Here is a 12,187-nt window from a genome sequence, read left to right as displayed (position 1 = left end):
ATACACATTACAATAAATTTCTATTAACTTTAAGATTGGAATATAAAAATACAAAATATACAAGAGTAAAATGTGGGAACATTATTTAAATACTAATTTGGGAAGTTCTTTCAATACATGACACCAACCTTAGAAGCTATAAAAGAAAACATCTAACCACATAAAAATTTAAAATTCAGCATGACAAAAGATAGTATAAATAAAATAAAAACCAAGTGATATACTGGGAAAAACTACTAGAGCTTTAACTGAGAATTCTGATATGAATATTAATAAGTATCTACAAAATAATAAATTAAAATAACTAATGAAGGAAATATATGAACAAAATAAGTATAAAACAAATATAAACATTAACAAGGATTTTTAAAACCACTAATAAACATAAATGCAAAAATAAAGCAACAGTAATGTAATCATCTTATGTGAGATTAACAAATACTGATAATACAAAGCCCTGGCCAGAAGGGCAGGGGCACATAAACATTTATAAATTGGTACAGATATATGGAGGACAAATTTGCAATACCTATAAAAATATCTACTCAAAATTAAAAGTTTCAACTCCTAATAAATAATACACAGAAATAACTGTAGAAAAGGAATGACAAATGCAGAAAAATTTCAGTGCAGAATTGTAATCACAAGAAGCTAGATATAACACGATTATGTAACAGTACCTAGATATCTGACTATTTAAATAAACTGCAGTACATTAGCATAGTGGAAAGATATATAGTTATTAGATTGAAACAGAATTTTATATAACACCACAAAAAGATATTTACTATACATTATTATGGAAATATGCAAAATTACAGAAAAACATAAATATCATAATGAGTACATTTCTGTTAATAAAAGCATATGTTTATGTGTGTATGCAGAAAAAAATTCAAGAAAACACATCATATGAGGAAGGTGGATTATTTGAAGGGGAAGAGTTTTCTAATTTAACATACTACTGCATTGTTTAAAGTTTTACAACAAGCTATATAAGGAAAATGTTTTCATTTTCCTTATATAGCTTTATGGCCTAAAATTTAGAGAAAAAAAATCACATAAAAAAGGAGAAATCTAGGGCAACAGTATATTTCACCTACTCCTCTGAGCTCACCATCTTCATGAATAAAACAACTCATTGCCAACATTTGAAATTCTTAAAGTATATGGCACTGAAATAAGTTTAAACTTATTCCTAGGGCACTGAAATAAGCTTAAACCTATTTCCTAGAATAGTACCAAAGAAAAATTTTAGAAGTACAGCTAATTTTATTTGAAATATATTTAAAATAGTCCTAAAATTAGTCTAAGAGTTCTAAGTAGAATGCATTACAGTTATCATTTTCTTCATAGAAATTTTGGCCCATTAGCAATTAAATCTCTCTTTCATTACAGTTGAAAAAAAAAAGACTATGAATACCTCCATTTAATATATGGGAGTAAGGGTTAGGAAATAAAGACATAAATTATTATCTAAAAAGTCCCCTCTCCATCAAGGTAAATCTTTCTCTGAAGCAGCTATCATACTTCAAATTGTATGACCATTTCAGCAACTAGTTGTTAAATGCCTGGACTCCTCCAACTATATTATAAGCTCCCTGAGTTCAGGAATTCTTTTATTCTGGTTCCTTAGGGTATGCCCAGTGCCTAGAAAATGGTAGTGGTAAAATAAATATTGTGGAAGGAAGAAAGGGAGAGAGGGAGGAAGGGAAGGGAGAGTGGAGGGGGGAGAGGAAAGATGGGATGTCAGGTACAACATTTTAGAAGAAAAAGGAATTTCCAAGGCCATCTCTGCTGGAGAGATGGAATCAATATCACAGAACTGGCCCTGGAACTCTTCTAATAGCTGGCCCAGAATTCTTCCTGCTATTCCATTTTAAGATAATGGATTTCATCCCAATCTGAATCTAAAAAGTATCTTGATGTACTTAGTATAGAAATTTGGTTAAAAAATTGGCAAATCTTTCAACATTTATTACTAAAATCTCAGACAGGTTTGTGCTAAAAGCAATAGAGTCAGACCGCTTGAATGAGACCATTTGAATATCATTCTGAACATTTTATATCCCTTCCCTTCCCTTCTCTCCTTTATCTTCAACCTGTATGTAGTTAATGCTAGAAAGCTATTTCCTTTTTCTTTCTTGATTTCCTCTTTTATGTGGGGTAAAAATTTAAGGCTATAACTTTGTGTCATAGAAAACTAAACCACATCTCTTAAGGTTTTCTTTGTTGAAAAAAGGAAAACCTAAAAATTGATACATGCTGCCATATTCTAGAATACATATTCACTCCCTACTGAATGTTCCAGCTATGTAAAATAATTTTTATCAATGGGGACAGTTTAATTCACGTGCTCCAAAGTCATATCTAAAATCTAGCGATCTTGCTGTGACTACATACTCTTTTTATTGGTTGAGGAACAATGAAATGGCAAAGAGGATTATACTATTGAAGTGCCATATCATAAGGCATAATTAAGTTTAGGAAATGAAAGATGGTTTAGGTTTATAACTATCCTCTGAATTCTAGAGTTACCCTAGAAAGAACAAAGAGTGTCATTTGCATTAAACAAAATATATAACTTTCTCATGCTTTGGAGACAAGATATTGAAAAGTGTATAAAAACACAAATCTATATGACTATAAACTTGTTCTTAGGGGATAGAATTCATTATTTAATTCAACAAATATTACTATAGGCTAGAGAGTAATTCATGGAGTATTAATTGTAGGTCACAAATTAAATAACACCAAGAATATATTGAATCATTTCATCCTTATTTAAAAATTATAACAGTACTAACTACTAAATTGCATATTATAGTGTTTTAAAACTGCCATGGATTGAACTGTGTTCCATTAAAATTCGTTATGTTGAAGACCTAACCTCCAATATGACGGTATCTAGAGACAGGGTCTTTAGGAGGCAATTAAGATTCAATGAAGTTATAAGGGTGGGGCACTAATCTGAAAGGACTACAATTCTAAAAAGAAGAAAAAGACCTCTCCCTCTCTCTCTTTCAACCATGTGAGGATACAGGAGAAGGCAGACATCTGTAAGCCAAGAACTGGATTGTCTGGCACCTTGATCTTGGACTTTGCAGCCTTGGGAACTACTTTGAGAAAATAAATAGCTGTTGTTTAAGCCACCCAGGTTATACTACTTTATTATGGCAACCCAAGCTAAGACAAGAAGATAGTTCATTTGCTTTTAATAAGACAAACCTAGTTTCAAATTCTGTATTAGTCAATTCTCAAAAACTTAGTTTTCCATCTATAAAAGGTCATTAACCTATCCCAAAATCCATTTTTAGAAATACAGCTTGTAATACATACAAAGCAGATGTTATATAATTAATGATAAATACTATTTATGCTGTATTCATCATTAAACTGTTTAGCAAATCATAAATTGTTATAACTTAAAGAGAACTTAGATAACATACACAAATACATTATTAATGAACGGCTTTTCAGAAAGAAGTGATTTGTCTCTCATGAGTCTAGACATTTTTTTTCATCTTCAAGTTTAAGGTAGTATAATCTTTGAATGAATAGCTTCCTGGGAGAAGATACCTAATGCTCATTAATTAAGATAAAAATCTATAGAATTATTTCATCAGTTTGTTGAATACACTGTTTATGTAGAATTTGGTGAAAAAAGTTAAAGATATTATCTGATTGTATAAATTTATGTATTGCTATTAGTTTAAGTAAAAAGTATCCTCATACAGTATGTGACAATAGATAGTCAATCAGTAAAAGTTTATGGAATGCATGGATATATCCAATTATTTTATCAATACTAGAAATATATGTGATGCTCTAATACACATTCATTCAATCATTCATTCAAAAACATCTAGCCACCATATATGGCATGCCATGGAAATACTAAGATGAGTCAAATACAATCACAGTCTGTAAGTAGCTGGATACTGAAAATTTAGTAAAGAGTCTCACATATTTACTACCATATCCACTCTGTATTTACTTCTTTCATTTATTCATTCAGTTAATACATTTTAAGTAGCCACAGGTACTTAGCACTCACTCTTTGAGAAAATGAGAATACAATGGAGAACAAGACATCCAAGCCTCTTCTTGGGGGAGAGGGAGGCTCCACTGGATAGCCTGTACTGGATGTGCCTCTTTCTTTATTTTCCTTTGTCTTGGGCACATTCACCACCTAAGAAAGTTTGTAGCACACAGTAATAGTCCAATTAGACATAGACAAGCAGGTGTGCCACTCTCCCATATCCAAACCAATGGCAGAAATTATCAATTAATTATGGCTCTCATTCCCCAAAAGTCTGAATGTCCTTTTCATCACAGCATTCATACCAGCCATGACTAATCAATTAGAGTTAACAAACAAGCTAAAATATCTGTCTATTTAAACCTCTGAGTAGAAAGCAGAATTTAGGAGCAAGCTATTACCCTCAACTTCATCAAATAGAAAAAAAAATGCATACATATGAAAGTCAAATTTAAAAAGACATCAGAGTGGTGAGGAAGCAAAGAGGAAAGGACAAACTGTTTCCAGAGATGAAATGCCTCTTCTTAGGCGAGATGAGATCAGTAGTAATTATCTTCATTGTGAGTGTTTGCCAAATCTGTATTTGAAGAACCAGTTAGACTTGAGTAGAGGAACTCTACTAGGGAAAGAGAAACCAGCCTAACTTTGGGTGGTCACTGGAAATGGAATATCAATGATGGGGTGGTGCAAAAAAAACACTTGTTTTCTTGCAATACTTAGGAAACAAAGACTTTCTAGAGGGAGGGGTCTGCCAAAACATAAGAAGTATTTCTACTTGAAATATATGAAAACTGAGAAGTACTGAATTTATCTGAACCTACAATTCAGCATACATCAAGCTAAATTTCCAATTGAACTGAAGTTATTTGCCCTCAGCCTATGTGTATAACAGAGAAAAGAGCAAATACTGACTGAGGGAAAATAACATCCACCTCTTTATGGCTTTTGGCATGTTAAAATAAATATGAGACACCTGAAGAAGCAGGAAAATGTTGACTGAAAAGAAAAAGAAAAAAAAAGGCAAGATGATATAAGAAGAGATCTGCCACTTTCTGTCATGTCATTGGAATAAACAGATAAGAGTTTTAAAACAAATAACAAGAATAATTTTACATAAAGTAAATAACGGAAATAATAAAATGAAAAAATTTCAGTAAAAAATAAGAATCAATATAAAAATTAAATGAGACATTCTAAAATTGAAAAAATACAGATATGAATTTAAGAACTCATGGAATATGGTTAAAGGTAGACTTGCCACAATAAATGGCAGACTGACACAGTAAAGACAATTAGCGTAAAAAATATTCAAACTGAAATACCAGAAAAAATTTGGAAAAACAGAACTGTACAGGGCAAAAAATAATACACTGCATGAGCTAATAGTACGTGTAACTGGAATCTCAGAAAAAGAGTAAAGGGATGGAGACAATATCTGAAGAAATACGTATGAGAAATTTTCCAAATCTGATGGCTGGCATCAACCAGAGACCCAAGAATCTCAGCCAATGCCCAGTAGGATAATTACAAAGAAATTATATATGGAAAAAAGATTAAAACACTCAAATAATAGAGAAAAATAACATTTTTAAGCAGGCAAATAAAAAAAATCACCTCCAAAAAGAAAGAATGAGTCTTATGACTAACTTTCCAAAACAGATAACAAAAGAGGGTGTTCCTGCTGTGGCGCAGCAGAAATGAATCCGACTAGTTTCCATGAGGATGTGGGCTCGATCCCTGGCCTTGATCAGTGAGTCGGGGATCTGGCATTGCCAGGAGCTGTGATGTAGGTTGCACATGCAGCTTGGATCCTGCTTTGCTGTGTCTGTGGCGCAGGGCGGCAGGTATAGCTCTGATTTGACCCCTAGCCTGGCAACTTCCATATGCCATGGGTGTAACCCTAAAAAGCAAAAACAACAATAATAATAATAGTAGTAGTAAAAAACAAAAAAAAAAAATTAAAGAATTGAAAGAAAAAATTAAAACATTCAACTAAAATCCTATACCCAAGGAAAATATTTTTCAAAAATGAAGGTGAACTAAAGATATTTTCAGTTCCTTCTTAAAAAAACCTGAAAGAATGTGTTACCAATGAACCAGCACTGTACGAAATACTAAAGGATTTTTTTTCAAGTTGAAGGAAGATAGTCAAAGTTGAAAGCATGAAATAAATGAATTATAAGTTTAAGTTAAAATAATTATGATTTTAAAATATTAATAAGTATGCCTTATAGGGTTAATAACATACTATATATACAAAATATGACATAGCAATAGTTCAACAATAGGAGTGGTAAGTAGAGAAACTATTTTAATCCATTTAAGTAAATGAAAATCATCATAGTAACAGGTCCTTTTTGTCATCTAGGTTGAACTGTGTTCCCATCCCCCTGCCAAAAGATACATTGAAGTCCTAACCCTCAGTACCTCAGAATATGACCTTATTTGAAAGTAGGATTGTTGAATGTGTAGTGAGGTAAGATGAGGTCATAATGGAGTAGAGTAGTTTTTCAACCCAATATTACTGGGGTCCTTAAAAGAAAGTGGCCATCTAAAGATACACAGAAACACTGAGAGAAATGCCATGTGATGGCAAAGCTATGTTTTATCTGTTACTGAGCATGTATGCTAAAATGTCCATCTATGAATGTGGATTTTACTGTTTTGCCTGGAGGTGTTTTTTAAGCTATGTCAATTACTGCTTTATATATTTCAAACCTTTTTTAAAAGTATATGCAAATTGAAGATTGTTGTTATCCATTATTATGAAAAATTCCTCTTTATGTCTCATAACCCTTCCTGCTTTGGAGACTACTTTGTCACAGGGTCAGAACCAGAGTGCAAAATTTAAGGAGACATTAACTTTCTGGTGCCAACTCTGCACTTGCATTTATATTTTCTGTCTATTAAATGGCTATTAATAACTTTTAGCATTTTTTAATTAGGTTGTAAATATATTTAAAGGAACTCTATAAAGTAAGGAAGTTAATGTCTCTTGTACATAATATATGTTCAATATATCCTCAGTTTATCATTTGTTTTTTGACTTATATACTTATATATGAATATTTTTAAGTTCTGTATAGTAGAAAAAATTTTTTGTTCAGTCCAGTTTTGCTTTATAATTTTTGGTTTTAAGTTTTAAATTTAAATGCCTCTTTCAACCCCAGGTTAATGAATTAAAAAACCAACTGTACTTTTGGAATTAAATCTTTCATCCATCTGGAATTCCTTTTGGTATTAAAGTGAAATATCTCCCTTTATGGTTAATGGCATAAATAACCAACTGTCCCAATAAAACTTATTGAATAAATCCATCTCTCACTTTCTCCTCATTTTAAATTAAATGCCACTTTCTTTATTTTCTATTTCCTCTGTATCATAAAGTTGTTTTGATTTTTGTAGCTTTGTAATTTAACATGTGAAAGGGTTATTTTCCTATTAAATTCTTATTCCTAATATTCCAAATGAGTTTTATTGTCATGTCATCAAATTATAAGATTTTATTTGATATTTCATTGGCATCTTTAAAATAATAATTATCTTGCATACAAACTATGGTCTGTAAATACCAAAACCTAGCAAAAGGAAGCAAGGATCCTTGGAGGTATGGCTAATCATGAGGAAAAGAAAATAAATAAAAGAATAAGGGGATCTTTTGAAGAGGCCACCACTGACCAAAATCAAGACAATTTAAGTATTAAAATATAATAATTAAAATAGATTGAAACAGGAGTTCCTGTTGTGGCTCCATGGGTTAAGAGCCCATCTAAAATCCATGAGGATGCAGGTTCCATCCCTGGCCTCGCTCAGTGGGTTAAGGATCCAGCGTTGTTGTGAGCTGTGGTGTAGGTCACAGATGAAGCTTGGATCCTGCATTGCTACAGCTGTGGAGTAGGCTGGTAGCTACAGCTCCGATTTGACCCCTAGCCTGGGAACTTCCATATATCATGGGTGTGGCCCTAAAATGACAAAAAAAAAAAAAAAAAAGATTGGAACATGTGACACCATGCAACAACAATAAATGTCAGCAAATTAACTGGTCACCTTTGAAGGATACCAGTAAGCTAACATTATTTTTTTTTCTTTTAATTAAATTTATTTTTAATTAGCCTATAGTTGATTCACATTTTTAAGTCAATTTCCACTGTTCAGCACAGCAACTCAGTCATATACATATATACATTCTTTTTTTCATATTATCTTCCATTACGGTCTATCCCAAGAGAATGGATATAGTTGCTTGTGATACAGAGTGGGACATCATTGCTTATCCACTTAAAATGTAAGAGCTTATATCTATCAAACCCAAACTGCTCATCCATCCCACTTCCCCCCACCTCTTGGCAACCATAAGTCCATCCTCTGTGTGTGTGAGTCTGTTTCTGATTTGAAGATAGGTTCATTTGTGCCATATTTTAGATTCCACATATAAGTGATTATCATATGATATTTGTCTTTTTCTTTCTGACTTACTTCACTTAGTATGAGAATCTCTAGTTGCTTCCACATTGCTGCAAATGGCATTATTTTGATCTTTTTATGGCTGAGTAGTACTTCATTGTATTTATGTACCACATCTTTTAATCAATTCATCTGTTGATGGACATTTAGGTTGTTTCCATGTCTTGGCTATTGTGAATACTGTTGCAATGAATATAGTGGTACATGTATCTTTTTGAATGAAAGTTTGGTCTGGATATATGCCCAGGAATGGGATTGCTGGATCATAAGGCATTTGTATATTTAGTTTTCTGAGGTAACTCCATACTGTCTTCAATAGTGGCTGTACCAATTTACATTCCCACCAATAGTGAAGGAGGTTTCCCTTTTCTCCACACCCTCTCCAGTATTTGTTATTTGTAGTCTTGCTGATGATGGCCATTCTGACTGATCTGAGGTGGTACCTCATTGTAGTTTTGATTTTCATTTCTATAATAATTACTGACATTGAGCATTTTTTCATGTGCCTATTGGCTATCCATGTATTCTTTGGAGAAATGTCTATTTAGGTCTTCTGCCCATTTTTTTTGTTTGGGTTGTTTATTTTTTTGTTGTTGAGTTGTATGAGTTGTTTGCATGTTTTGGAGATTAGTCTTGTTGCTGTATCCATTTGTCTGCTGCATCATTTACAAAGCTTTTCTCTAATTCTGTTGGTTGTCTTTTCATTCTGTTTAATGTTTTCCTTTGCTGTGCAAAGGCTTTTAAGTTTAATTAGGTCCCATTGGTTTATTTTTGTTTTTATTATCATTATTCCAGGAGGTGGATCAAACAAGATATGCTGTGATTCATGCCAAAGAGCAGTCTGTTTTCCTCTAGGAGTTTTTAGTTTCTGGCCTTACATTTAGGTTTTTAATCCATTTTGAGTATATTTTTGTGTGTTCATTATGATTTTTTGGTTTGTGGCAGTAAGCTAACATTAATTTTAAAAGTAAAAGTAAAGAGAACCAAATCAAGAATCAGTCTTTCCCTTTTACATAAACTATTCCACTAGGTAATCAAACAGTAAATGAGAGAAGTTTTTATTTATAAACATATTCCAGCTAACAAAGAAGGAAAAATAGAATATCATTGTTTTTCAGTGCTTAATAAATTAATGAGCCTGGCATTAATCAGCAATATAAGAGAGGCAGCCAAATATTATTTGCCTTTCTGATGGAAAAAGACATGATCAATGACAAAATAGCTTTACAAGAAAAAAAAGAGCTTAAATCAGATCAAACCTCCATATCCAACTAACAATTTGTATACTAAATACACAAAGGATACAGACATGTTTATACCATTGAGACACAATCAGCAAAATTCAGACTATAGGAAAACTTAAAAGATAAATAATTTATTTTTTTTTAAAAATACAGCAAGTTATAGACTTTATTTGAATTCTAAGTCAGGGAAAAATTGAAAAAAAAGAAGACTTATGAAGCAATTGGAAATTTGTGTACTAAGTGGATTCTTAATAATAAAGAATTTTTTTAATATTTGGGTTTGATAACCCAATTTTTAAAATTTTGTATTTTAAAATCATTATTTTTAGAGATATGTATTGATATATTTAAAGATAAAATGATATATCTCTCTCTTATTTGCTTCAAAGTAATATGAAACAGGGACTGGGTAGAGATAGATATGAAACATGATTTGTCACTAGTTGATAACTGTTGAATCTAGATGAGGTGCATGGTAATTAATTCTACTTTGTGTATATCTAAATTTTTCTATAATAAATTATTGAGTTTTCCTATCCAAGAAGGTGTTGTTTTTTCATTTACTTTATTGTTCTAGTCTTAGGAGAGTTAGAAAGCTTTCTTCTTTCAGTTTAAAAATTCTACAGATTTTATCTTTTTCATTACTACAAATGGGATCTTTCCTACCATATTTTTTTCTAAATGGTTACTGTTTGCATATAGGAAAATTACTTGTATACAATATTATTAAAGGGGCCCCCTATTCAATTCTTATTGTTTCTCAGATATTTTTAGTGTTGCTAATTTTTCTCTATATATAATTGCTATAGACTGAATTTTGTGCTTGTACCCCACGCCCATTCATATATTAACACTTAAGTCCCAATGTGATATATTATGAGATGAGACCTGAGGAGGTGATTAGATCTTGAAGGTATAACCCTCATGGTGGGGTTAGTACCCTTATAAAAGAGACTCCAGAGTTTCCTGTCCCTTCTACTGTATGAACACACAGAGACAAGACAGCTGTCCTTGAAAAAGGAAGCAGGCTCTCACCAGGCAGCAAATCTTCCAGTGCCCTAACCTTGGACTTCCCAGTTTTCAGAACTGAGAGAAATAAATTTCTGTTGAGCTATCCAGCCTATGGTATTTTGTTATAGTAGTCTGAACAAAAACAAAACCATATAATTAAAAAATAATCATAAATTTGTTTCTTTATCTTTTCCCCAAATTTACACTTCTATTTTATTCTCTTGCACTGGCTGTTAATTTCAGAGCTACAATCTAAAATGGTTGTAAATGGGTATACTTATCTCATTCTCAAATTTACTAATAATAATTTTAAGTTTAGAACTGGTTGTTTTGGGATACGTATTTTTGACCATATAAGAAGTATCCAAGTGTTCCTATGCCTTTAAGTTTTTCTTATCTTTTGCTTTGATCAGAAATATATTTTCAAAATATGATACGTTACCTAATGGAGACATATATAATATATATTTCCATTTAAATTCATTTGAAATTTATAGGCAATATCTGAAATATAAGATATGGAATGAATTTTCACTTTCCAGAAGATTAAAAATATATGGAAGCAAAACAGTCTAGCACAAGAAAAAAGTGTATATAAATGCTCTGGTTCATCAAATGAGATTTGTCCCATTATGGAATAATTTTAACATAGGAGTAATCTTTTATGCTTAAATATTACAGTGTTTTCAACTTCGTAAGCCAATTATACTCCAATAAAATTTATTAAAAATAAAAAATAATAAATAAATAAATAAATACTATAGTGTTTCATAGAATCCAACAGTTATCCACACTAATTTGTAATTTCAATATACTTTTTAAATCAATGTGCAGAGAACTGGATCAATTTTCCATTCAATGAATTTTTCTTATACAGATGATGAAAGATAAATGAGCACAGATTAAACAACAGCAAGGGCAATTTGTCCCCTGAATTACATTAATACATTGTAGGATTTTTTTATTATTTGGCAATGATTTTCCTAATATAGTACATTTTTTAAATAACAATGTGAATTATTGGGATATATAATTAGGCTATTTTTTCACTCTACATACTACTTTTAAAGATTACATCTACTCACTAAATTGAAGGTGAGGTTTAATTAAGAGAATGAAAACTAATTGAGAGCATAATTTTTTTTACTCCACTTGACCTGTTATTTTTCTCTCTGTAAATGAGGGGAGAGGTCCACCTTGCTCTCCAAGATACTTTTGAACTATTATTTATCCAAAAGTCTCTAGTAGTTACAACTGCATTGAAAAAAGACAATGTAACACTTTGGGAGTCTTTAGTCTAAACATTTATATTTATGAATATTATAAAAATTGATTCCAAATCTGTCATCTGATATATTTTTTGCCTTTACTACTTCCTTTGTTGATACATTTTGCTATAAGGCTTTTAAAAGATTTACTACAAATG

General features: G+C 31.5%; 1 long non-coding RNA gene across 5 annotated transcripts in view; it reads right to left on the bottom strand.

Moving 5' to 3' along the window:
- The window catches only part of LOC102161811, a 194,452-nt gene that overhangs the window by 179,452 nt on the left and 2,813 nt on the right, over positions 1-12,187 (bottom strand). For 2 of the 5 annotated variants that reach the window (XR_001300623.2, XR_001300624.2), the window contains one exon: positions 4,058-4,192. The exons of the other annotated variants lie outside the window; for them this stretch is intronic. This is a non-coding gene — a long non-coding RNA (uncharacterized LOC102161811). The remainder of the gene's footprint in view (positions 1-4,057; positions 4,193-12,187) is intronic. 5 annotated transcript variants of the gene reach the window in all.

Source organism: Sus scrofa, chromosome 13 (assembly GCF_000003025.6).
Source record: "Sus scrofa isolate TJ Tabasco breed Duroc chromosome 13, Sscrofa11.1, whole genome shotgun sequence".
NCBI lineage: Eukaryota > Metazoa > Chordata > Mammalia > Artiodactyla > Suidae > Sus > Sus scrofa.
This window is presented reverse-complemented; position numbering and strand designations above follow the sequence as displayed.